The following is a 27,139-nucleotide window of genomic DNA, read 5'->3' on the forward strand; positions in this document are numbered from 1 at the left end:
TCTGCTATTCTGGACTAATTCCCTCCTATTGATCATTTAAATAAGGGATTATCTTGTTTCCCTCCTTTAGACTGAGGATTAGTTGTTGAAAAGCAAAGATGGAGTGTATAGCGGCTCTGAAAGTTAGGATATAAAAGGAACATGGCAATGACACATTTATATTTTGTAAGAAAGGAATTTTCTCTGTTCAGTAATAAGAAGAAGACAATGGGAGTGATATGGTTCGAATGGTAAAAAAGTGAAACATAATTCAGAATGCCTTTGTCTTTAAGAATGTCTTAAATGTCAAAGGAAAAAATTTTTTTGTTTGTTTTAGTTCATGGATAAGATGAAAAAATTTTATATTTCATATTTGCCTTACTGTAACTTATGAGGAGCGCACTGTCCTAAGACAAAGCCAAGGCAGAGGCAGCTGTTCTGGAAGCAGGCAGACTTGGTCTCTAGAGGGTACTTGATTTTCTGCTGCTTTTGTATCTGTTACTCTTTCTGAGGGTTGATGGAGCATGTGAGTGCCTGGGAGCAGCAGTGACAGAGTGGCTAAGTAGTAGGAAAATCACTGGGGGAGGAAGAAGACCCGAGTTTTCATCTCAGCCTCATCTTATAATAGTCTTCTAACCCTGAAAAAATTGTAGAGGGAGCAGGTTTTTTGTTGTTGTTGTTGTATTAATGTAACAGACTTGTTGAGCTGTAATTCACATATCATAAAATTCATCCTTTTAAAGGGCACAGTTAGTAGTGTTCAGTACATTTAGTTGTGCAGTGATCGTCACTATCTCATTTTAGATCATTTCTGTCACCCTGAGAAGAAATCTTGTACCCATTAGTAGTCGTTCTCCATTCCTCCTCCCTCCAGCCCCTGACAACCCCTAATTTATTTTCTGCCTCTGTGTTGCCTGTTTTAGACATTTCCTATGAACAGAATCATACAAGCTGTTGTTGATTGTGTTTGACTTTTTTCCACTTAGCAGGATATTTTCAGGGTTCATCCATGTTGCAGTATTATGTATCAGTATTTTGTTTCTTTTTCCCCCAATTTTTTTTATTGTGGTAAAATACACATAACATAAAATTTACTATCTTACCCATTTTAAAGTTTACATTTCAATGGTATTAAGTACCACTTATTGCTATGCAATGGTTGCCACCATCCACACCAGAACTCTTCATCTTCAAAACTGAAACTCTAAACCCATTTAGCTGTAACTCCTTTGTCTCTTGTACACATCATAGAGTTGAATCACGTTTGTTTTGCTATGTTTTGTTCTTAATCTATTCTGCTAATCTGTGTTGATTAAAGAGCTTATTTACATTTAAAGTAATTACTAATATGGAGGGATTTCTATCATTTTGCTGTTTGTTTTTTGTATGTCTTCCTTATAACTTTTTTGGCTTTCATTTTCTGTATTACTGTCTTCTTTTGTGTTTAGTTGAATTTTTGTAGTGAGATGTTTAAATTACTTTCTGATTTTCATTTGTGTATATTCTCTAGCTATTTTCTTTGTGGACACCCAGGGGAGTACATTTAACATCCTATATTTATAACATTCTAATTTGAATTTATATCAGCTTAACTTCAATCTTGTACAAAAACTATACTTCTTTAAAATATTTATCACCACCCCTGTTGGTTGTTGATGTCATAAAATACATCTTTATACATTATGTGACAAAAAACATAAACTAGTATTTTTCTAATGCATCAGTCTCCTAAATTATGTAGAAAACAATATGTGGAGGTACGAATCGAAGTTACAATAATACTAATTTTTTGGCTAATAATTGGGCTTCCCTGGTGACTCAGATGGTAAGGAATTTGCCTGCAATGCAGGAGACCTGGGTTTGATTTCTGGGTTGGGAAGATCCCCTGGAGAAGGGAATGGCTACCTACTCCAGTATTCTTGCCTATTCCATGGACAGAGGAGCCTGGTAGGCTACACTCCATAGGGTGGCAAAGAATTGGACACAACTGAGCTACTATCACTTTCACTTTCAGGCTAATAATTTTTTTAAAAAAATATTAGTTTCTTAAATCATGTAGAAGACAAAAAGTGTAATCACATATCATTGTTACAATAAGACTAGTTTTTATAATTGTCTTTGTGTTTACCTTTACTGAGATCTTTATTTCTTCATACAGCTTTGAGTTACTGTCTAATGTCCTTTCATTTAGCCCTGCAGAACTTTCTTTAGTATTTCTTGCAGGGCAGGTCTAATGGTAACAAACTCCCTCAGTTGCTGTTTATCTGTTGCTGAGTCGCTTCAGTCGTGTCCGACTCTGTGCAACCCGGTAGACGGCAGCCCACCAGGCTCCCCCGTCCCTGGGATTCTCCAGGCAGGAACACTGGAGTGGGTAGCCATTTCCTTCTCTAATGCATGAAAGTGAAACGTGAAAGTGAAGTCGCCCAGTCCGACTCTTCGCGACCTCATGAACTGCAGCCTACCAGGCTCCTCCGTCCATGGGATTTTCCAGGCAAGAGTACTGGAGTGGGGTGCCATTGCCTTCTCCATCTGTTTATCTGAGAATGTTCTAATTTCTTCATCACTTTTAAACAATAGTTTTGCCACATATGGGCTTCCCTGATGGCTCAGACAGTAAAGAATCTGCCTGCAATGTGGGAAACCTGGGTTTTATCCCTGGGTCAGAAAGATTCCCTGGAGAAGGGAATAGCTACCCACTCCACTATTCCTACCTGGAGAATTCTAGGGACAGAGACAAGGTCCACAGGGTTATAAAGAGTCGGACACGACTGAGTGACTGACACTTTTCAGTTTGCCAGATATAGGATTCTTGGTTACCAGTTTTTTGTTTGTTTGTTTGTTTCCTTTTAGCACTTTGAGTATATTAGCCTTCTGGTATATTAGCCTTCTGAGTATATTAGGCTTCTGGTCTCCAGAGCGTCTGATAAGAAATCTGCTGATAATCTTATTGAGGACCCCTTTTATATGATGAGTTTCTTCTCTTGCTTTTAAAATTCTCTCTTTATCTTTCAACAGCCTGATTATAATGTCTCAGTGTGGGTCCTTTTGAATTCATTCTACTTGGAATTTGTTGAATTTCTCAGATACTTATATTCATGTATTTCATCAAATTTGGGAAGTTTTTAACCATTATTTCTTCAGATACTCTCTCTGCTCCTTTCTCTCTCTCTTCTCTTGGACTCCCACAGTAAGTATGTTGCTCTGGTTGATGCCCCCCACAACCAGGGGCTGTCTTGACTTTTCTTCATTTTTTGTTCTTTCTGTTACTCAGATTTTATAATTCTCATTCTCCTATCTTGAAGTTCACTGGTTCTTCGGCCTGCTCGAATCTGCCTGAAGTTTTCGTTTCAGTTTATTGTACTGTTTAGCTTCAAATTTTATTTTTGGTTTCTTTTTAGGTTTTCTACAGCTTTATTGATATCTCCATTTTGTTTATATATTGTTTTCTAGATTTTCTTCATGTCTTCTTCTAGTTTTTGAGCATTTTTAAGATAGTTGTTTTGTTTTAGAAATCTTTGTCTAGTAGATCTGCTGTCTTCTTACAGGTAGAGTTTCTGTTGGTTTATTTTTTTCCTCTGAATGGGCCATACTTTCTTGTTTCCTTTGTATGCCTTGTGGTTTTTAAATGAAAACTGATTTTTTACACCTAAAAATGAGACAATGCTGGAAATCAGAGTCTCTCCCATCCCAAGGGTATTCTTTTTTTTTTTTTTTTAATTGTTGTCGTCTGTGTCTGTTCCATGGATCAGCCTGAGGTGTAAACTTAAGGTTTTCTCAGATCTTTTCAGAGACTAAGCCTTCCCCTGGGCATGCACAGTGAGTTCCTAATTTTACCTGTGTACGCAGCTCGGTTTTGAATATCCTACTCTTCAATGTTCGACTCCCAGAAAGGGAAAAAGAAAAATGAAGGGGGAAACAGGCGTTGGCTTTAACTGCCCTCCCACCCCTCTGTAAGTCACATCAGCCAGGGAAGAGGTGCTTATAACAGTGGGGGAAGGTGCAGCAACAGTGATAACCACCTCTTTGCACCTCTGTGATCAGAAGCAACGATTAGTGAGTGGAGCACAGATCCCTGATATTTGGAGGACAAGGTTCTTTGGCCAGTCTTGCATCCAACAAGCTGTAGGTCAGTTGCTCTAGTAACACTTGCACAGCTGCCTGGCACTGGGCTGAGAGGTGTTGGATGGGTAGCTACTACTGTGCTAAGAGCTGAAATTAACTGCAAATTACCCTCCAAGTAATTTCGGTCTTCCCCTGGATGTTACAAGCCTTCAATAGACTCCAGAGTTCCAAAGTAGTTATATCAGGTAGACTGTGCCACTTTAATTGTTATCTAGGTGGGGAGACAGATGTCTGGTGCCTCCTACTCTGTCATTCCTTTTTATTGCTGAGTAGCATCCCATTTATGGGTATACCTCGTTTTGTTTATCTGTCCCTCAGTTGATAGACATTTTCGTTGTTTCCACTTATAGACAATTATGAATAATGCTGCTGTAGGCATTTATGCAAAGTTTGCATGGACAGATGTTTTCATTTCTCTTGAGTATATGCCTAGGAGTGGAATTTCTGGGTCATATGGTAAGTCTCTGTTCAACATTTTGAGGGACTGTGGGTCTCATCTCTCAGGTGTTTGAGCAAGAGTTAAGAAATAAGCAGAGGAAACACTGTATCAGAATGCATCTGGCTGTAAGAGATAGAAAACTCATCTGTGGAGGCCTAAACTGATAGGATTTCATATTTTTTTACCTAACAAAAAGTCTGGAGATAGGCAGTTGACTGTGTTATCCAATGATTTCTGAGCAAACTTCTTTGTCATTTTCCTGGCAGAATATAAATGCTGTGGCTTTAACCACCACATCCATGTTTAGGACAGAAAAGAGTGGACAGGTGGAGACTTTCTCCTTGTGAAGTCTTGTCTTTTAGTAAAAAAGTCTTCCCTAGTGGACTTAAACAGTGTCTCATTGGCCAGGGTTGGATCATGTGACCACTTTTTGACCAATCTCTGAAGAAAGAGAAGGATGTTGCTGTGAGTGACGTAGACAATTTCAGCTCATTCCTTGTGGTTGAGGTAGGGGCCTAAACTTCCTGAAATCAAAGGATTTCTGCTAACAACCTGAATACAAGTGGTAGCTTTGTTACCAGAGAAGACATAGTTGTAGCATAAACAACAACTCAGTACCTGGCCCATGTGCCAGTGGATCCAAAAGTGACCGCACACCCAGATTGGTGGTGGGGGGTTCAGGGAGAAGGGGCACTCCTGGATATTAATGCAACATGATCCACAAAACTTTGTCACATTAAATTAGAGAGATGTCCCTGGACAATCTTGTGCTCTGGTGCCTTCACTGCAGAGTCTTATGTGGTTCTTTTTCTTCTCACTGTAAATTAGAGGTAAAGCATTCTTCAACCAGTAAATGCCCCACTGCTTTGGGTGGCCTCCTATCCCTTTTTCATTGTCTCTCTGCTGTCAGAGCCTCATAGGCACCTAAAGGGGGAAAATTTGCTCTTAGGGTCTTACTGTGTGCCAGGCTTGTGCTGAGCAGTTTATATTCTTTAATCCTCCTAATTAATTTAAATCTAATTGAATCCTCCTAAAAGTCCTTTGAAGTATGTACTATTAGTATCATCTTTATTTTGTAGTTGAGAAGCTGTAAGTTGACCTTCCTTGCCTAGGGCCACAAATACCTGGAAACTGTAGACTGCTCCAATTCCCTGTTAGAGTTTACCAGCCCATCATCTTGTTCTTACATTTCTAATAAACTTGACTTCTGTGTCTGTCATTGCTAAGTATTTCTCACAGTGTCCTGGGAAAGGCTACCGTGTAAGTATAAACTGATCAGAGTGACACAGTTAGTAAGTGTCAAGGCCAGGTTCTGACTCCAGAGTCTGTGCTCAAGAAATGTGATTAGCTCTCTAATCTCCCCACATAGAAGATGAATATAATGGAGACTGCGAGGGCTCAACTAAACATCTAGCATGTGGTATTAATCCTTACAGATTAGCATATGTATATTTAACAAGGGCTTTCTGAAGATATAATGCCCAGTTTATTTAGGGCTTTTTTTTTTTTTTTAATTAAAGTGTAGGTGGTTTACAATGTTGTGTTGATTTCTGGTGTGTAATAAGTAGTTCAGATACACACACACACACACACACATTCTTTTTTTTCCTTTTTTTGGGGGAGAGCATGTGGGATCTTAGTTCCCAGACCAGGGATCAAATCCATGTCCCCTGAAGTGGAAGCATAGAGTCTTAACCACTGGACCACCAGGGAATTCCCTATACTTTCTTTTTCATATTTTTTCCATTATGATTTGTCACATGAAATTGAATATAGTTCCCTGTGCTATACAGTAGGACCTTTTTGTTTATCCACTTTTTTGCTAAACTCAAACTCCTACTCCTTCCCTCCTCCACACCAGCCTTTGGTAACCATAGGTTGTTTTGTATGTCTGTATGTTTCTGCTTTGTAGATAAGTTCATTTGTGTCATATTTTAGATTCCACATATAAGTGATATCATATGGTGCTTGTCTTTCTCTGTCTGACTTCATTTAGTACGTACGATAGTCTCTAGGTCCATCCATGTTGCTGAAAATGGCATTATTTCATTCTTTTTTATGGCCGAGTAGTATTCCATTGTATATATGTACCACATATTCTTTATCCATTCATCTGTCAATGGACGTTTAGGTTGTTTCTATATCTTGGCTATTGTAGTTAGTGCTGGCATGAACATTGGGGTGCATATATCTTTGAATTATAGTTTTGCCTGGATATATGCCCAGGAGTCGGGTTGCTAGATCATATGGTAGTTCTGTTTTTAGTCTTTAGAGAAACTTCCATTCTGTTTTCCACAGTGACTGAGCCAACTTACATTAGCATTAACAGTGTAGGAGTGTTCCCTTTCTCCACACCATCTCCAGCATTTGTTATCTGTAGACTTTTTAACGATGACCATTCTGACTGGCATGAGATGGTACCTCAATACAGTTTTGATTTGCCTAATGCCCCAGTTTAATACAAATTGAAGAGTTCCCATATTCTGAAGCATTCTCATGGAGCGACTGTCTGGGGGACAAGTGATGTCTTCCAATAATAGCCCATTAGTTCTCAAAGAAATGTTGATGATATGGGTAAGCATTCACTTTCTAAATACAGGTATGCCCTGCTGTTGAAAGTTTGCTTTATACCACTTCACTTTTATGAAAGACATACATGAGCACCTGTTTTTGCTAATCAAAAGGAATCTGAGAGGATTTCTGCTTTTACAAGAAAAGTGAAAAACAAAAATAGGGGTCAGCATTTGTCTTGTAGTGAACAATTACAGAGGCAGCGCACATCCTAAGTGAGAGCAGCACTGCCCAGCTCCTTCCCCTGGAGCCACACTCAGCATCAAACTGCGATAGCTTCAAATTGTGTCTGTGAGCATCTGTGCTTGATCTCAATTTATTTTGTACCTCTGTTGGCATGATGTGTCTTAACATAATTGCTGCTTTCATTTATGCCATTTCAGCTTAAGAATGGTTTCATAGGGATGCACTCCTTTTGGACAGTGGGGGAGTCCTGTGTCTTCTTTCTCTGAAGCCCTTGAACTTATCAGTACAGTGCCTCTGTGCGTGTGTGCTCAGTCATGTTCAACTCTGTGAGACCTCATGGACTGTAACCCTCCAAGCTTCTCTGTCCATGGAATTTTTCAGGCATGAATACTGGAGTGGGTTGCCATTTCCTCCTCTAAGGAATCTTCCCGACCCAGGAATTGAACCCACATCTTCTGCATTGGCAGGCAGATTCTTTACCACTGAGCCACCTGGGAAGCTCATAGAGAAGAATAAAGACTTAGGAATCACATTAGACTGAAAACCCTGCTTTTTTTTTTTTAAGTCTCTTACAAGTGGCATAAATTAAAATACATTTACTTGAATGTTACTTTTGCCCTCATTTTATTTCTTGGATATTTTTGTTGAAGCTGAAAAGCTTTTTCTGAATAGTAAGTGACTTTGACAAAAAAAGCTGGCTTTACTCTGCATGTTTTAAAGTTACAGCAGTCAGATGGACATACCTGATTAACATTTTTCACACTCAATATTTTGCTATTTATTTTAAATTGCGTAACTTGCTTGCAATAGCTTGTACTGGCTCTAACTGCCAGTGGAGCATTCCATAGTAATTGTTTTGTGGCAGCCTTCATACAAAAGTAATTCCTGGTGTGATGTGAGCCAAGTTGTACATTGAAAACTAAAAGGACTGTTGTTTATTTAAGGTTGAACTGCGGGAAGACTGGAGGGCACTGCCCTTCCAATGCCAAGCAATGAACCAATCTACTCTGTCATCATCATACATAAACATCTTTTAGTGAGTGTTCTTATACGTAAAACATATAGAAGAATTCTTTTTTCCTGTTCCTTTTTCATAGACACTAAAAGCTCAGGAGGTTTTGCCAGATTAAATATGATCTTGCTTTTACTGGCTTATTGATTTAGGAATAAATGAATAACGTGTTCTCATGGAGGGTATTTCTTAGTGTTTCATTATTTGTTGAAATGCCATTCTTATTGCTTATTGCATCAGGTTCAAGTACTGTGACAACATTTTGTTAATGAGGGGATTGGGATGGGGTGCAGTGGGGGATAGGACTGAACAGCCTATGAGAAGGATGTCTTATTTTTTCTATACAATCTCAAATTAGACCCTTGTTTAAGATTATTTTCTTCATGGAGGAAATACATTTGAATTCCCCACATATATTTAAACAACTTTTGTTCTGTATGCAAAGTTTAGCACATAACTTAGAATAAAAATTTCCATTTTGCATGCTTATGCATCCAAGTATGCAAAGACTGGTTCAGCTGCTAGCAGAACAAACAGTAAATGCCTTTTTCTAAGGGTTACCTATTGGAACTTGGGCATTAAAAGAATTGTGTTATTACTGCCAAAGATCTGAACTAGCTTAGACATGCTACTATGAAAGTGAAAAGTGAAAGTCACTCAGTCATGTCCGACTCTTTGCGACCCCATGGACTATATAGTTCATGGAATTCTCCAGGCCAGAATACTGGAGTGGGTAGTCTTTCCTTTCTCCAGGGGATCTTCCCAACCCAGGGATAGAACCCAGGTCTCCCACATTGCGGGCGGATTCTTTACCTGCTGAACCACAGGGGAAGTCCAAGAATACTGGAGTGGGTAGGTAGCCTATCCCTTCTCCAGCGGATCTTCCCGACCCAGGCATTGAACCAGGGTCTCCTGCATTGCAGGCGGATTGTTTACCAAATGAGCTATCAGGGACATGCTGCTATAGTTATGCGTCATTTCATTGATAATGTACAGAAGCAATTAGAGACAAAGAGCCTTAATTTAAAGAACTTTTTACTCTAAGTATTCTCAAAGGCAATAAATTGGCCTACACTATAATCAATATTATTAGATGGGTAATAAAGAGAGAGGAAATGTATTTATTCTTTCACAGGAAGCTACCCACTCAAAGAGGAAACAATGCTCATGTTTTAAACAGCCACTTGGTGATTGTAGGTTAGGATGTTTACTTCTGGGGAGATGCTTTGTTAATCTCTAATATAAGGATAGAGTCCCACTGTACTGGCAGCATGTAATCACAGATTAAAACTCCTTCATTCTCTGAAACTGTTCTAAAATTGAATTGTGGTGTTAGTTGCACAACTCTATGAATTGTACATTTCAAATGAGTTAGTTGTATGATATGTAATTGTACATTAATAAGTCTGTTTAAAACCTCTCCTTCATTTTCACAAAATGAAAGTCATTGTTTTTTGTTGGACTATTCTCTGTCTCCTAGTCTCTTTTTTCTCTCTGCTTATTAATATTGCTACTGTGCAGCACTGTAATTTTGTACTGACTGATTTCACCTTGGAAGTTGATAATGTGTTAATTGGCTATTTGGGCATATTTTTTCCTAGTCATCATTTCATTGTATTTATTCATTTATTTATTTTTAAATTTCCTTGTATTTAAAACAGCATGCTTATTTGTTTTATCTCTTCAGTTCACATTCATTAGTGTGGAGTTACCTTGAGATAATGTTCTCATGCCATGATCTCTGTTGAGCAGGGGAAGGGCAGTGCCATTATGTGAAGGTATTTTTGGCTGTTGGAATTTGTGTGTGGGATGCTACTGTAATGGAGTGGGCATAGGTCAGAGATACTGCTAAACATCCTCTGATGCACAGAACAGCTTCCCACATAAAGCATTATCTAGTCCAAAACGTCAGAAGTGCTGAGGTTGACAAATCCTACTGTAGGGAAGCTAGCTGGAGCTATTTGTGTTGTGGATAAACTGAGGTCTAATTTTGAATTCCGTCATGATGTATCTTAGTTATCCAAAAGACCAAACTCCCTGTTCTTACATGACAACAGCTTTCATACTGGGGTCACAGGTGACATTTCCATGCCCACTCATGAGTAAAAATGTTAATAGGTAAATGGATTGACTTTCTCCTGTTAACCTATACTTCTTTTTTTTCTTTTTTAAAAAGTTGAAGTATTAGTTGATTTACAATATTGTATTAATTGCTACTGTACAGCAATGTGACTCAGTTATACCTATATATACATTCTTTTCAATATTCTTTTCTATTATGGTTTATCACAGAGTATTGAATATAGTTCCCTGTGCTATCAGCAGGAGCTTTTTGTTTATCTATTTTATATATAATAGTGTGTATATGTTATTCCAAAACTCCTAATTGATCCCTCTCCCACACCCGCTTTCCTTGGCAACCACCTGTCTGTTCTCTACGGCTTCAAGTCTGTTTATTTTATAAATAAGTTCATTTGTGTCATATTTTAGATCATAAAGATAAGTAATATCATAAGGCACTTGTCTTTCTTTCTCTGATTTACTTCACTGAGCATATAGTCTCTAGTTGCATCCATGTTGCTGCCAGGGGCATTATTTCATTCTTTTTTATGGCTGTGTGCTATTCCATTGTATATATGTACCATATCTTCTTTATGCATTCATCTGTTGGTGGATATTTAAGTTGTTTCCATGTCTTGGCTGTTGTGAATAGTGATGCTGTGAATGCTGCTGTTCTATGCTGTGCTTAGTGGCATGTATCTTTTTGAATCACAGTTTTGTCTGGATATATGTCTGGGGTGGGATTGCTGGATCATATGGTAGCTCTATTTTTAGTTTTCTGAGAAACCTCCACACTCTTTTCTGTAGTGGCTATACCAGCTTACATTCCTACCAACAGTGTAGGATGGTTCCCCTTTCTCTGCACCCTCTCTAGAATTTGTTATTTGTAGACTTGATGGCCATTCTGACAGGCATGAGGTGGTACCTCACTGTGATTTTGATTTGCATTTCTTGCTAGTAATTAGTGATGTTGAACATCTTTCCATGTTCCTGTTGGCCATATGTATTTCTTCTTTGGAGAAATGTCTCTTTAGGTCTCCTGCCCATTTTTCAATTGAGTTGTTTGTTTTTCTGTTGTTGAGTTGTATGAGCCATTTGTCTATTTTTAATCTATACTTTTTGCTTGTAGAGAGCTAAATGTTTCTTTGTACACCACTGTTTTATTCTCCAGCTTTAGATGTCTCCTTACATTTGTAAAATACTTAAAAAATAACTCTAATATCTATTATCTCATCTTACTCATATAATTATGGGACAGACAGAACAGAAATAACTCCTCTTTCTAGTATTAGGAATTGAGAACTAGAAAGCAATGACTTTGTAAGACTGAATTTCAAGTTATTAATGAAGTTGGCACTAGAACCCAAGCACCCTTTCCACTGAGTCACCACAGGCAGTGTTAGTAATTATGGACTTGGGCTTTGACTTCATGCAGACTTGATTTCATTAGGATTTTTATTAATTTCTGGCTCTTTTATCTGTGTGATCTAGGGTGAGTAAAATAACATCTCTAGAGCTCATGTTTCCTTCTTGGCAAAACAGGGACTTTTCTTACCATAGGAATTTCTTACAGTAGAACTTTTCTTACAGGGTTGTTGCGAGGGAGGAAAGAAATAATACATATGAAACAACTAGTGTTTGAGCCATTGTAAATGTTCAATCACAGTTTACAATAATTGTTATTGTTCTCTTGTTTCTGAATTAAGGCAGAAATGCCCTTACTATATCTGACTGTTAAATACTGTCAAGGCAATAAGTGTTTAAAGGTCTTAGTTTTGCCAACTCTAAAAGGATGGGATTGGATTAAATTACTTGAATTTCCCTTTCAACCCCTAAACCGTGTTTCTTTATTGCTTCCCGATCAAAAGAAGACATATTTCAAAAATAACAGAGCAAGGTGTTTTGAGGGATTATTATAGTAGCCACTGTTGAGCAGACATTGGAATTCTCATAATTACATTAGTACTGCTCTTATTAGTAATATCCTTAGGTCATGTTCACTTTTAGGACCATATATGGACTCTGTTTTCAGCTACTTCCTATCCCATTATGTAGAGAAGAAACAGTTAAATCACTCATTTAAAAAAAATGAATGAAAAACAACAGATATGAAAACCCTCTCAGTATCATAAGACTTAATGTGGAGCAATAGCTGCCTCAGTTTCATGCCCAGCAGTTTCCTTGTGAGAATCTGAACGAGTAAGAAAAGCATATATTTCTACCAGACATCTCCAAAGGTCGTTATTGAACTCTTTAGGGTACTCTTACTTACTTAGGTTCTATTCATAACATTTTAAGAATTATTTAATAAAAAAGTAATCCCTCCATTTAGCAAAATGTGGATCAAATATATTGAAAAGATTATCTCTCATTTAGTGCTAGAAAAAGTACAAGAAATGTGGATGACATATCCCTCTTCTCTTCTGAAGCCACTGTCCACTCCAATCCCTATCCAAGCCCCGTTCTCCCACATCACCAGGCTCCATATCTCCCTCTCTTCTGGGCCTCCTTTTGGTCTGATTCCACCTATTCAAGATGCCAGATATCCTTCTCTGTCTTCTCCTACCTTGAACTCTTCACAGGCAGCTCTCTTCCCCATAGTGAGAATTAAGGGTATCTCACTCTTTAGGCTACAATATCTCTGTTTTATGAGAAGTCAACTAGAAGTTTGGCATGATTTAAAGTTTTCAGGTAATTCTCTTGCAATCCACTGGTTAGGGCTCAGTGCTCTCACCGCCATAGGCCCAGGTTTGATCCTTGGTTGGGGAACTAAGATCCCACAGCCTGCAGGGAATAGTCAATAAAAAAAAGTTCTTGAACTTCTTCACAGCTTTGCTCTTTACCATAGATAAATGGTATTTTGAATATGTGTGATAATGGTTGAAAAAATGGGTTTTTTGAATATGTAAAACAAATAAATTCTCACAATAACAACTCTAGGAAATGGTTACAATTGATGTTAGCATTTTAGCCCTGGGGAAGCTGAGATTTAGCTTGATCATATTACTCTCCCAAGGCCACACAGCTAAGAAGTGTTACAGCTGGGATCTGGGCCAAAAGTTTGATAGAGTCCATGCTCCTAACTGTTGCTCTGCTTCTATTCAGTAATATATTTATGGAAGTCTTACTATGGGCTGACTAAGAATTTTAACAGTTTTTGACTTAATTGTTAAAACTATGTGGGTTCCATCCCTAGGCTGGGAAGATCCTCTGGAGAAGGGAGAGGCAACCGATTTGAATATTCTTTCCTGGAGAATCCCATGGACAGAGGAACCTGGTGTGCCACAGTCCATAGGGTCGCAAAGAGTCTGACATGACTGAAGTAACATAGTATATACCCTATACTCTTAATATTAATATTATTGAACATAATGAGGCTTTGATACCAGTTATCTGAGCAACCCCATATTGCCCCAGTACTTCATCATGTTTGCATTACAACATGTCAGAATGATCTAGTAGCTTCCATCTTACTCTTCAACTAGATAGTAAGCTTGCTGAGAATGTGTCTTATTTACGTCATGTCCTTGGTACAGAGTAAGCTGCCTGGCACCCAGTAGGCATTCCTGAAATATTTGATAAATGAGTGAGTACATAACTCCTTCATATGGCAAATGAGACAGTGTATGTGATCATGCCATGCAACTTAATTGTCATACAAATATGATATATAGTTAATAAAATTTACCTGTTCAACTCTGCTTAATAGGAAGAAAGATGTTTTCCTTTTCCTGGTGACATGTATTTTTACGGCAGTTTCTTGAATCATTGCCCTTGCCTGTGCAAAGGGCACAGGCACTCTATCAAAGGCAGACTCTTTTCTGAATATTTTCAGGGAAAGAGAAGAATACTTTGTCTTGAAAATCTACACACTATTTAAAAGGCATAACTAATCTAATTTTTAAAAATCATAAGCCTCCCAGTTGTGAATGCCAGTAATGTTAGTTCTTTATTATCTATGGAATAAGCACGATGAATACAGTGCAAATGTATTTGTAGAGAGCGGGGAGAGCCTTGGATGACAAGCAAGTAGACCAGAACAAAGTGTGGCTAATGATTCCCCCTGATGCTTTAAGATGTGCAGAAGATCAATAGATCTGCAGAACAATAATCTTTCCTGAAAGTGTGAACATCCTGGATTTTATTTATTTAAGATTGATACAACTGAGTTATATTTTTGAGAATCTAATGGAAGAAAATCACATCATCTTTCAGGAAAGCAATCATCTCAGTTGCACTGGCTAAGCTTCATCTGTTAATCCTTTTGACCAATGAAGTAGTTGGTTTATTCTTGGAAACTTTCTGGAGACAATTTGTCCACTATTAGGCCTGAATTTGAAACAGCTGGAGAAAGAAAGGGAAATTCAACAGCTCCTGCATCAAAATAATACAAGCAGGTCTTATTTTAATAACACTCTGGAGCATAGTATCACTTAGTAAGTAGCAGGTACTCAATAAGTGCTCTTTGAATAAATAGATGAAAATCTAACTTTGTGAAATAAATCAATAAAGATATGTTCATTTGCAATCCCAGCAGATTTATCTGCTTATTTGCTTCAGAATGTTGACTTTAAATATGGATCTGTTACACTAGTATTAAGGAATAAGAAGGTGAGATTTTTCTTTTGATGTTACGTAGTCCTTTTCCCCATCTACAGGGACATAACTACCACCTTAGTAGCGTCTCACTTCACCTATCATACACATATGATAAAAGAGAGGGCTTCTAGTTCCTTCATTTTCATAAGTACCGATATCTAATTTTTTTAAGAGTAAAAAACCTACTGGAACATCATGATTTATAGATTTAAAATGTGCTGTAATGTATTATGACTTAGAATCCATAGCTTTCCCTCTAACATCTGTATCCTGATTTGTAGTCTAATAAACCTTCTTGCTGCAGATGGCATGTGCATAGTTGTTCTGGGGTGTAATACATCAACACAGCATTTCTAAACACAGAGCAATAATGTATTCAATTAAGGGAGGAAATAAAACATTGAGCCGTTTCGTATAATAAATCTTTTACTAAGCTCCCCACATCACATGTTTGCTGAGGAAATAATACATGTCATTCAGACTAAGGGTTATTGTAGACTGCTGAGGGAAACATGAAATTCTGGAGGTTTCAGCAGTCCTGTGAAACCCTGAAACATGAAAAGTGTACAAATTAGAAAAGGATGTAATATGTGACTAATGATACCTCTTGGGATACCTTTGGAAACCATATTTACTGTTATGATCACTAGATTCATTTAAGCTATAGGAGTTGAAAAGCAATACCCTAGTAAGTGAAAAACACCTCTGAGTTCATTAGATGTGGTTGTAATTTAAGCTCTAAAGGCTTTTTTCCTTGCTGTCATTCTTCATATTTCTGGAAATGCGGTACTTGAGCTCCTAATAAAAGTGGTCTACATCATGACCATATAATCGACAGTTCCCGGAAAGCACATTTACACCTCCACATCTGTAGCTAAAGCCAGGACTGAACAGAAACTTAATTCACCCCAGATGTCACTCCAAAGAAAGTTCTGGAGAAAGGCTGCCATGCTTAGAATTTTCTAGCCACTGAATATGTCCCAGGCAGTGGTATGAATATATTCTAACAAGCCTAAATCTTGGAAACTCTTTTCATATACTATGTATGCCAAGTGCAAAATTAACTGAATCCCAGAAGTAAATCCCCAATCTCCCTCTTCCATTTGTGGGGAAAAAAATGGCTATTTTAACATTATTTATACAAATGATTCCAAGCCCTGAACATCTTAACAAGAAATTTTGCTCTTTTGGCTTAGTAAGACATCATTCCATAGTGCTTTAAAGAAGCTTATATGACAGTTTCTTTGAAGGAAAAAAAAAGTATATGATTTGGGTTGCTAATCACCAGAATAACATTTTGTGGATCAAAATAATACGCAGTTCATTTCCATCTAGTGATCTAATAATCCTCTTCCTTCCTTAGCTTTGGGTTTCCCCAGTCAGTTCTTCTTTTCCTTTGTTATGGGCTAGTTGGTATGCAATCAGTTTCTTCCCATTTTCAGGCGATATGCCTGACCAGAGCAACCTGATGGTTGAAAAAGATCAACACATAAACCAAAGGATTCTTTATAGCCAGTGGAAATCAAATCAGGCGAGACTTCAGTCCCAGTGTAATCTATTTATAGTTTATAGTTCTGCCTCTTAAAGTCATGTATTTCTTGGTGCCTTGCTTATAGTCCCCTTTTTTCTACATGAAGCCCACCAGGTGGGTGGGTTGGTAAGTCCACACAGTTTCCCAGGAGTCCCCACTGATGTTGCAACTTCGAAGTTGTAGCTCAGACAAGGCCTGCTAGGCACATTGTGCCTTATGAATATTGGAGCTTCCTCTAGAGGAAAATCGTTTGCTACTACATCTGGTTAGACACCTAGGTTCTCAATTGGTGGAACTGCTCATAAAAATTACTATTTAATAAGAACATCCTCAAGATTTATTAAGGGACCAATGTAAAAATGGCTATGTGAGAAATAATTTTGCACCTTTGCAAAACTGCTGTTAAAGATAGTTTTCATTGAATATTTAATAATTAATCAGAGATCCGTCCACCTTAAAATTTCTTTTAAAATATGTCTCCTGAAAACCTGGTGTGTGTTTGTCTATTAAACATTAAGATCCATACAACTCACGGGGTCTCTCTTGTCCTTTGATTACAAAGATTAGAGCTAAATTCCATGCTTAATTATACTGATAATTTTATTCCAGTTTCTTGACACACATTTTCTTTCCCCTTCCTCTGTGGTGGTCTGTGAAATGGTATTGGTGGTCTCTGAACACCTGGGTATGCTTGCAAAAGTATGTATTGTATGTGTATGTGTACTTACTTTCACTTTTCTGGGTAAAGAGCCCAAAGTTTTCATCAGATTCTCAAGGGTCTGATTACTCAGAAAAAGTTAAGGCCCATAGTACTTTGTGGTGTTTTACATCTTTGGTCTCACCTATAACTCTTCTATCTAGATAGCAAGTACATTTCAATTATAAATAATCCAAGTCATTTTTGTGGGGGGGTGGGAAGGGAAGAAACATCTAGAGAACAGTAAAAATTATAAATAAAAGCACAAATAAAATAGCACATTTTGTTGTCAAGTACTCAGCCTCTTTGCTAGTAGGTATGATTTTGGGGGGCAATTGTTTTGTGTGTCTGTGTTTTTCAGATAGTTGATATAGACCTATAAGAAAATGTAATCAGGTGTCATCTCATTTTATTTTTCTCCCATCTTAAAAAATAAACAGTCTAGACAGGTCTATCTTAACAGCCCCCTATGGAAAGGGTCTCCTAAATATTATAGGGAGATAGCAATATACATTGAAAATTCCTTCATGGTATGACATTGATACATATTGACCTTGAGACTGGCAAAGTCCACTATGTTGTACATATTAATATGGAATTTTTGAGACAGCTCCATAGGAGTTAGCTTGCTAACTTGGAAACTAGAGAAACCAATAAAAGGAAAACTTGTTCAGAGAAAAAGCCTTGATGAGAAAAAAATCTCAGGAGATCCAATAGTAACACCAAACTATTGGAGGAGCAGATATATTTCCCCTTAGAACAAAATATCTTCCATCTTACTTTTTCCAAAATAATTTTTTATGAACATATTGTGAATTACATAGGACAACCAACCCTGCTGCTTTGGGAACAAAAAGACAGAACTGACAGATGTAGTTATTTGCTAGGAACAACCATGTGAATTTATAAATATTTTACAAGTGCAGCTTTCAGAAGAGTGACTTTTACTGCCATATTAATGCAACTTGCAAATTTATAGTCTGGGCATTGGTGGGTTATGAATGTCCAGTATTCGAGGCTAGTGCCAAGAACATGGTTTATGTTTGAAATTCTTTTTTTCTCTGAACACAGACTTCTTGGCTTCTAAGGTCTCCGTTATAATTCAGCTACACATGAGGTGCAAGGCTACATAATATATCAGTTCCTACTGCCAATGGCTGGACTCATAAATATACTCATTATAACATACTCCATGTGACAGAATGACACACAAAGCATAAAAATATCTCTAAAGAATAGAGAATTAGTAATTGTAGAATTGTAGTGGCATGATTCCATGCCTCAGGCCAGACCCATAATATGTGACCTAAAGTTATAATTATGTTCCATAATATAAAGAAAGCTAGAATCATATGTTTGGGGAAATAATATTTTATAATTGTATATATTAGATCAACATCCTCTTCAGTGTTGTCAGGCTTCAAAGGGTACACTGCTAAAAATATTTTATTCTACTCATCTCTCAGCAGGGGAATCACAGGGGAAGCAGCACCCCTGCCACTCTTTCCTTGTAAATTTGTTAGGTTGCTTTCCTTTGATCAAACCCAAGGTGAAATAGTCTTTCTAGTTTTCCAGACCTGGAGAAAGAGAAACAGATTTCTCCGGGCTTGGGAAAATAAGGCCTGGAATGAAATCTTAAAATGACCAGCCTTTGGTCACATATCAGAGGGTCCTCCTCTTTCAGAATGTTGTAACCTAGGCAGAATTGTTGGCCATTGATGAAACTCAGCCCGATTGCCGACCTGTCTTCCACTGAGTAGCTCAATTGTCTTGAATGTATCACTTCTCAGGGCCACATTTCTTCTTCTGCAAAATGTTCATGATGTATGGTATTATGTTAAAATCCTTCCCAGCTATGATGATTTTTTTCCTAATGCATGTGTGTCAGCATTCATAGATACTGATACATATATTATGCATGTATGCTAAGTTGCTTCAGTCATGTCCAACTCTTGTGACCCTATGAACTACTGTCTGCCATTTGCAATATTAATTGCTTATCAGCATGCATACTTTTCATTCCCTAAAAACCATAGGTGGAAAAGGCTTTTCTTTTTGACTCCTTATGTCCATCATTTCTTGCTGTGTATTAAAATTGTGTATTATCCTTAAAAGAGTTAAATGGAAGTCTAACCTTAAATAATGGAGCATTTTGTGCTCATACCAAAATTTGTAATTAGTACTGTGAGTAACACTCTCCTGAATTACTGAAGTTAAACAGACAATCCGAGTTTATTCCAAGGCTTAATTCTACTGAAGCCTCCAACCTGATTAATCATGTAGCACGCAGCAAACTGCCCTTATTGGCTGACCTTAGGCACTTCAATGAAATGGACTACAGCCTGTGAAAAATGATGCACACGCCTAAATTCCATGCAGTAATGATACTGGAAAATACTTTGTTAACAGGTTTTACAGATGATCTTAGCCTTAAGAATAAGATTCTGTCAAGAGCAAATCCCTTCTTCTTTCATTGACTTCTAACCTAAGGAATAGAAGTAGTCAAATGCTTGTTATGGTTACCCAGGAAAAATTCAACCTTAAAACTGACTGAATCAATTTCCTTTATGTTATTATCTTCAGTTCAGTTCAGTTCAGTTCAGTTGCTCAGTCATGTCCAACTCTTTGCAACTCCATAGACCACAACATGCCAGGCCTCCCTGTCCATCACCAACTCCCAGAGTTTACTCAAACTCATGTCCATTGAGTTGGTGATGCCATCCAACCATCTCATCCTCTGTCGTCTCCTTCTCCTCTTGCCCTCAGTCTTCCCCAGCATCAGGGTCTTTTCAAATGAGTCAGCTCTTCGAATCAGGTGGACAAAATACTGGAGTTTCAGCTTCAACATCAGTCCTTCCAATGAACACTCAAGATTGATCTCCTTTAGGATGGACTGGTGGATCTCCTTGCAGTCCAAGGGGCTCTCAAGAGTCTTCTCCAACACCACAGTTCAAAAGCATCAATTCTTTGGCACTGAGCTTTCTTTATAGTCCAAATGTTATTATCTTAGACCATAGCAATTAAAAAAACAAAACTCAAGTAGAATGATGGCAGTCCATGATCTGGACAGTCTCAGGTGTCCCTTGTCTATTTATCTTTTCTTCCTTTCTCCTTAATCTCTATCCTCCCATGAAGGTAAAATCCTAAAATGAAAATAATTAGTTAGCTATTCTTACTTTCTGACACAGCCACATGTTCACATGACAAATGGAGCATGACCATACAAAATGACTAGCATCCTTATCAAAAGCTCAATTTACTTAATTTTATTTCTTCCAACTATTATGACAAGGGTCACTCATTCTGCAGAATTAATGGCCGATATGAATTTAGAATTAAAAAAGTGCAAAGAAAAAGAGTTATTCACCCAGTGTATAGCCAACCTGTGGAATTTACCACTCTGTATGCTTGGAGGTGATAGATTTAGTCAAGGGATGAATTAGGAAGATAGATAATCTTATGGCCCAGTTGTAATACTGTGGTTATGAATAGTAAGATAAAGGTAATGGTATCTTATGCAACGGGACTCAAGTTGATCATATTAGGAGCTTTGCAGGAGTTCTCTTATTTCCTTAAGATGCTCTGAGCAAGTGACTTGATTCATATTGAAGTTTTACCTCTGCTTGGCGGTACTGAATACTGTTGTGAACAAGATACCACACTTAGGTCACATTTTCTGTTTGTTTTTTGGCAATGAAAACCACAAGTGTCTGCTAATATGATACCAAAGAACAGTGAAACAACAAAATAACTTCTTCCTGCATTCAATGAATATATTTATTGAGGGCCTAACATGAACCTGTCATTCTTTTGAGAGTTTGGATACAGCAATGAGAAAAACAGAGGAAAATGTCTGCTTTTATGAAACTTACATTCTAATAGGGAGTGGGAGGTAGTAAGCTGAAGAAGTGAGTATTTTTGTAGTACCCTTGAAGATTTTAAGTATGGAGAAAAATAAAGCAGGGAAGGGAAAAGGAAATAACTTATATTTTAATAAGAGTGCTCAGGAAGGGCATCACCAAAAGGGGACATCAAAAGCATAAGAATGTGTGAGAGAAGAGTATTTCAGACAGACAGAAGAGCAAGTAGAAAGGTCCTGAGGCCTGTTGAAAGTAATCTATTAATTAAAATATATCCTTTTTAAAAAATTTTTTTTTGATGTGGACCATTTTTAAAGGCTTTATTGAATTTTTATTGAATACAGCATTGTTTCTGTTTTATGGGTTTTGGTCTTTTAGCCATGAGGCCTGTGGGATTTTAGCTCCCCGGCCCACACCCCCTACACTGGGAGGCCAGATCAACATGATTTACTTCTTTTTTCTCAGTGGCCCTTTGAAGTGTACAATAGAGTGACTTTGAACAAATTAGGGAGGTACAATTCCAGGAAGAACTGAGACATTTCTTTTTTTAGTTAGTAAATACTAGTTTTAAGAGAGCCTATTCCCCCCCTAATGCCCCCACCCAAGAAACTACTTGCACAAATCCCTTTCTAGTCTATATAAAAGATAAAGTAACTATGGCATGTCCACTAAATACAGTACTACACAGCAGTTGTAAAAATTGAACATATAATAACATGGATGAATCTTAAAATTATCATGTGGAGTGAAAGAAGCCAGCCAAAAAAAAAAAGATTATATACTATATGATTGAACTAGAAAATTAAAAACTAATCTATAGTGATAGAAAGGGCTTCCCTGGTGGCTTAGTTGGTAAAGAATATACCTGCAATGTGGGAAACCTGGGTTTGATCCCTGGTTTGGGAAGATCCCCTGGAGGAGGGCATAGCAACCCACTCCAGTAGTCTTGCCTGGAGAATCCCCAGGGACAGAGGAGCCTGGTGGGCTGCAGTGCATGGGGTTGCAAAGAGCCAGACACAGCTGAGTGACTAAGCATAGCACATAGTGATAGAAAGGGAATTGGTGACTACCTGGGAGGGAGGGATTACAAAACACAGTGAAACTTCTTGAAGGTGATTGATATTTTCACTATTTTGATTGTAGTGATGATTTCATGGGTGTGTACACATGTAAAAATTGTACACTTTAAACACGTGCAGTTTATTATAAGCTTTAGTAAAATTTGTGTGCTGTGCTCTGCTCAGGGAAGAAGTGAAACTATGGAAGATTTTCATCAAAAGTTATCATTCTGATAATCTGTAATTCAAAGGTTGCTGATTAAAATGAGTAAGTTGACATGGTTTCTGATGTGGAAATTGCCGCCTTCCTAAGATCCAAGAAAGAATATAACTGCTATTTTGGCTGTACTGTTTTTTGTGGTTCTAGCTTCAGTCACTGGGGAGCAAAGCCATCGGTCCTAGAACACTTTATATACCAAAGTTCTTGAGGAAGCAATAGTCAGAATAATAAATTTTTTCTAAAACCTGAAGTATAATTGTCCATAACAATTCTGAAGTGTAGCCTGGCACCTGTTGCCAGATTCCCTGTACTCAAGAAGCATGTAAGGTTTCTTGATGCGGGCCCAGTTCTTCTTCATAGGATTGTCTTCCTGGCTTATTGTCCTTTGAGATTCTTCTCAGAGGAAGGGAATTTACTGCCTTCTGAGCCCTTTCCTCCCTCCTCTACAGCTCATGTTTGTAGCTGGGTTACTTTCTCAGTCTGCTTCTTGCATGTAGAAAGTTGGGGGCCCAGATAAATTCTTTCATTTTGAACTCTTTCTGTTTTAGTTCAAGCTGTCTGGGATTTTATTAGTCCAACTCTTAAAACCATGTGGGCTTTCTGTGAACCTAGGTTGGGCCCACTCTATGCCCAACTCTTTTTATTTTTTTTTTTCAACTTTTAATTTTGTTTTGGGGTATAGCTGATTAACAATGTTGTGATAGCTTCAGGCAAACAGTGAAGGGACTCAGCCACACATATGTATGTATCCCTTCTCCCCTAAATGCCCCCAAACTCTTTTTAGAAGCCTGCTTTTGACTTTGGTTGGCCTGTCAACCTGCTGTGATCAAACATCCTTATGCTTCTAGGCACCACCTTACACTGTTCAGTGGTTTAACGAAGAGTTCCTCAGCCACACCCTTGATTTGGATCTTTGTTGGTTCTCACTTTGAGAATCTTTTAATGTCCAGAGGGACCAGCAATATGAAATTGTTCTATTTTCCAGGCTCTCAAGTCCTGGCTCCTTTATATTGCCTATGAGTTTAATATTTTTCCTAAGACTCTGCTGGGGTAAATCAACAAATTCTTTAGGTAAATTTTCTGTCTTATAAGTTATCATAGACAACAGTTTGGCCATTATTCCGCTGTTACATAACAGAGATGACCATTTTTCCAGGGTGCTACAGCCATGTCTTCAACCATGTTCTAGCCTCTGCTACCAACTTATTTATTATTTCCCAATTTTGGTTTTCCTGGTAGCTCAGATGGTAAAGAATCTGTCTGCAATGCAGGAGACCTGGGTTCTATCCGTGAGTCAGGAAGATCCCCTGGAGAAGGGAATGGCAACACACTTCAGTATTCTTGCCTGGGAAATCCCATGGACAGAGGAGCCTAGTGGGGTACAGTCCATGGAGTTGCAAAGGGTCGGACACGACTGAGTGACTAACATGTTTACACTTTCAGTTTTGGCCAACTTCTTCTTCTTCTTCTTTTTTTTTTTTTTTTTTGCTACTTTTCCAGCTTCTGTCTACCAGCTTGTCCTAAAGCGAATGTTGCATATTTTAAGTTGCTATTACATCATCGCTCCCATCCAAGCACCACTTTCTGTATCACCTTTTGCCTTATAACAAAACTGCCTAAAGCTTTGGATTGAAACAGTAATATCCATGTTTCTCACAGTTTTGTGGGTTGGCTGGGTGTTTCTTTCTCATCAAAATTTGCTCAGCTAGTAGGTCAAGGATGGCTCTACACATGTCTGCTGACTCTGCATCTGTTGGGAGCAATAGCCACACTTCTATCATCATCACTAGGCTTGCCCAGGCTCACTCACGTGATATAAAGTCTTAGCGCACAGGGGCACATGTACAGGAATGAGAGGTGTTTGTGTGCCACCTTTTACAATCTACTGTCCGTTCAGTTTAGTTCAGTTCAGTCGCTCAGTCGTTACAGACTCTTTGCAACCCCATTGACTGCAGCACACCAGGCCTCCTTGTCCATCACCAACTCGCAGAGTTTACTCAAACTCATGTCCATTGAGTCAGTGATGTCATCCAACCATCTCATCCTCTATCGTCCCCTTCTCCTGCCTTCAATCTTTCCCAGCATCAGTGTCTTTTCAAATGAGTCAGTTCTTCTCATCCTGTGACCAAAATATTGGAATTTCAGCTTCAGCATCAGTCCTTCCAATGAATTGTCAGGACTGATTTCCTTTAGGATGGACTGGTTGGATATCCTTGCTTTCCAAGGGGTTCTCAAGAGTCTTCTCCAACACCACAGTTCAAAAGCATCAATTATTTGGCGCTTAGCTTTCTTTATGATCCAACTCTCACATCCATACAAGAATACTGGAAAAACCATAGCTTTGACTAGATGGACATTTGTTGGCAAAGTAATGTCTCTGCTTTTTAATATGCTGTCTAGGTTGGTCATAACTTTTCTTCCAAGGAGCAAGCACCTTTTAATTTCATGGCTGCAGTCACCATCTGCAGTGATTTTGGAGCCCCCCAAAATAAAATTTGTCACTGTTTCCCCATATATTTGCCATGAAGTGATGGGACCAGATGCCATGATCTTAGTTTTCTGAATGTTGAGTTTTAAGCCAACTTTTTCACTCTCCTCTTTCACTTTCATCAAGAGGCTTTTTAGTTCTTCTTTGCTTTCTGCCATAAGGGTGGTGTCATCTGTGTATCTGAGGTTATTGATATTTCTCCCAGAAGTCTTGATTTCAGCTTGTGCTTCCTCCAGCCCAGCGTTTCTCATGATGTACTCTGCATATAAGTTAAATAAGCAGGGTGACAATATACAGCCTTGAAGTACTCCTTTTCCTATTTGGAACCAGTCTGTTGTTCCATGTCCAGTTCTAACTGTTGCTTCCTGACCTGCATACAGATTTCTCAAGAGGCAGGTCAGGTGGTCTGCTACTCCCGTCTTTTTCAGAATTTTCCATAGTTTGTGCTGATCCACACATTCAAAGGTCTTGGCATAGTCAATAAAGCAGAAATAGATGTTTTTCTGGAACTCTCTTGATCCAATGGATCAAGATTATCCAATGGATGTTGGCAATTTGATCTCTGGTTACTCTGCCTTTTCTAAATCCAGCTTGAACATTTGGAAGTTCATGCTTCATGTACTACTGAAGCCTGGCTTAGAGAATTTTGAGCATCACTTTGCTAACACGTGACATGAGTGCAATCATGCAGTAGTTTGAGCATTCTTCGGCACTGCCTTTCTTTGGGATTGGAATGAAAACTGAGCTTTTCCAGTCTTGTGGCCACTGCTGAGTTTTCCAAATTTGCTGGCATATTGAGTGCAGCACTTTCACAGCATCATCTTTTAGGATTTGAAATAGCTCAACTGGAATTCCATCATCTCCACTAGCTTTGTTCATAGTGATGCTTCCTAAGGCCCACTTGACTTCACATTCCAGGATGTCTGGCTCTAAGTGAGTGATCACACCATCATGATTATCTGGTCGTGAAGATCTATTTTGTATAGTTCTTCTGTGTATTCTTGCCACCTCTTCTTAATATCTTCTGCTTCTGTTAGGTCCATACCATTTCTGTCCTTTGTTCTGACCATCTTTGCCTGAAATGTTCCCTTGGTATCTTTAATTTTCTTGAAGAGATCTCTAGTCTTTCCCGTTCTGTTGTTTTCCTGTATTTCTTTGCACTGATCACTGAGGAAGGCTTTCTTATCTCTCCTTGCTATTCTTTGGAACTCTGCATTCAAATGGGTATATCTTTCCTTTTCTCCTTTGCTTTTGGCTTCTCTTCTCTTCACAGCTATTTGTAAGGCCTCCTCAGACAACCATTTTGCCTTTTTGCATTTCTTTTCCTTGGGGATGGTCTTGATCACTGCCTCCTGTACAATGTCATGAACCTCTGTCCATAGTTCTTCAGGCACTCTGTCTATCAGATCTAATCACTTGAATCTATTTCTCATTTCCACTGTATAATTGTAAGGGATTTGATTTAGGTCATACCTGAATGGTCTAGTAGTTTTCCCTACTTTCTTCAATTTAAGTCTGAATTTGGCAATAAGGAGTTCATGATCTGAGCCACAGTCAGCACCTGGTCTTGTTTTTGTTAACTGTATCTATCTTCTCCATCTTTGGCTACAAAGAATGTAATCAATCTGATTTTGGTATTGACCATCTGGTGCAAGTGTGGAGTCTTCTCTTGTGTTGTTGGAAGAGGGTGTTTGCTATGACCAGTGCGTTTTCTTGGCAGAACTCTGTCAGCCTTTGCCCTGCTTTGTTCATACCCTACGTCCAGGGACAGAGAAACCTCAGCAAGATGGTAGGCGCTGGAGTCGAAGCTGCGCGGTGCTGGAGCAACTTTGAGGAGATACCTCACATGCAAGGGCAAAGGAGAAGCCCCAGCAAGATGGTAGGGGCAAAATCACCTTTAGAATCAAACCCCATACCCGCCAGAGATGCTCAGAGGGCTCAAACATAACTTGTGTGCACCAGGACCCAGAAACCCCACAGAGACTGAGACAGAACTGTGTCTGAGTGTCTCCTGAGGAGGTGCAGGTCAGCAGTGGACTGCCGCAGGGGGAGGGGCAGGGGCAGGGGCAGGGCCTCTGGGTGCAGCAGACCTGGGTATGGCATAAGCCCTCTTGGAGGAGATCACCATAACCCCACCAAAGAGCCACCAGAACTTACACAGGAGTGGGGAAGCAGACTCGTGGAGGGCACAAACAGAACTATGTGTGTTCTGGGTCAGAAACAGGACCCAGCAGAAAGGAACAATCTACCATACTCCTCCTATTTTCATATCAGTTTCTCTCATCTTTATTCTAGTATTGAGAAGACTTGGCTTTG

The sequence above is a fragment of the Cervus elaphus genome, chromosome 18 (assembly GCF_910594005.1).
Source record: "Cervus elaphus chromosome 18, mCerEla1.1, whole genome shotgun sequence".
Taxonomy (NCBI): domain Eukaryota; kingdom Metazoa; phylum Chordata; class Mammalia; order Artiodactyla; family Cervidae; genus Cervus; species Cervus elaphus.